Genomic DNA, 1,172 nt, shown 5'->3' on the forward strand with positions numbered 1-1,172 from the left:
TAGGAGCAAATTTGCTTTTGCCAATTGCAAAAATAAATTTGACTGTTTCCTAAATATTCCGCATATGAAAAAACATTTAATAAAGTGCAGTTTTTCCCCCCGATCCTCGCACTAAAATTATGTTGCAAGGTGTACAAGGGAATTCAGCCATCAGCAGCAATCCAAACCGAGGGAAGCAACGAAGCCCTTAATCATTCCCAGTAATGACATGTTTGGAAAAAGTGCCACACGTGTGCACCTTGTATTTTCAGCAAACATCTAATGCGAGGGTGTGAAACAGTGGCTGCAGTGCACGGTGTGCTTGTGCAAGGGCTTCCCTCCCTTCTTCCTCCTCCTCCTCCTGCTCCAGCCTGGCTGTGCTGCCCCGCTCACAAAAGCCGTGTCCTTAGAACAATAGGCCTGTGCTCCTGAAGACCCGTCCCGGCACACGCGATGCTGCTTCTGTGACGTTTGCAAGGGGATACACAACCCTGATTATTATTTTTTTTCCTTTTTCCCACTCTGAGTGGAGCTGTGAAATAGTAAAATTAATTTGTGCAAAAATACCCCTGGAATAGCACTCGGGCTGAAATAGTCCAGGTCGGTGCCGCGTGGTTACGGCTGACCCTGGGTCCCCGCCGTCGTGGGAGCTCTCGACGCGCCCCATAAACCCTCGCCCTCCTGGGCGCCCGCTCCGGGAGGCTCGGGCAGGTGAGGGCTGAGCGCCGGGGGGGCTCGGGGCAGGTGAGGGCTCATAGCTCCCAGCCCCGTTGCGTTTATTCGTGTCATAGGCTGAACCTCGACAGTTTTTGGCAAAAACCTAATTAGCGCCAGGTCTGGGGCCTGCGTTGCGTGTATATGTGCAGCGGCGTTTTGTGTAGGATATTAAAAAAATATCCAGGCTTTGGGTTGCCTTTTGTAAGGCATGGAGCTGTGACCCTCCCTCCGCTGCTCCCTCCCCCCGGAGCCCCAGACTTCGCCGTGCCCTGGCTGCGAGCTTACATGGAGTTGTCTTTTTTTTATTTTTTTTTTATAAACCCAGTCACAACACGGGAAGAGGAGGAGGAGGAGGAGGAAGAGAGAGAAAGACAGAACTAAAAACCCTTGAAGGATGGCTCTCCAAAATTCCTGGCGGAACCACGGGGAATCCCTGGTAGCGCGGGAGCAGAGGTAAGGCAGCCTGCGCCCACCCT

At 52.4% G+C, this 1,172-nt stretch overlaps 1 long non-coding RNA gene across 2 annotated transcripts in view; it reads left to right on the forward strand.

Moving 5' to 3' along the window:
• Window positions 1-992: 992 nt before the first annotated feature.
• The window catches only part of LOC108448458, a 266,016-nt gene continuing 265,836 nt past the window's right edge, over window positions 993-1,172 (forward strand). The window contains exon 1 of one of the 2 annotated variants that reach the window (XR_001864348.1): window positions 993-1,149. This is a non-coding gene — a long non-coding RNA (uncharacterized LOC108448458). The remainder of the gene's footprint in view (window positions 1,150-1,172) is intronic. The other variant, XR_001864347.1, reaches the window with a different exon arrangement.

The sequence above is a fragment of the Corvus brachyrhynchos genome, unplaced genomic scaffold, assembly GCF_000691975.1.
Source record: "Corvus brachyrhynchos isolate BGI_N302 unplaced genomic scaffold, ASM69197v1 scaffold365, whole genome shotgun sequence".
In the NCBI taxonomy this organism is placed as follows: domain Eukaryota; kingdom Metazoa; phylum Chordata; class Aves; order Passeriformes; family Corvidae; genus Corvus; species Corvus brachyrhynchos.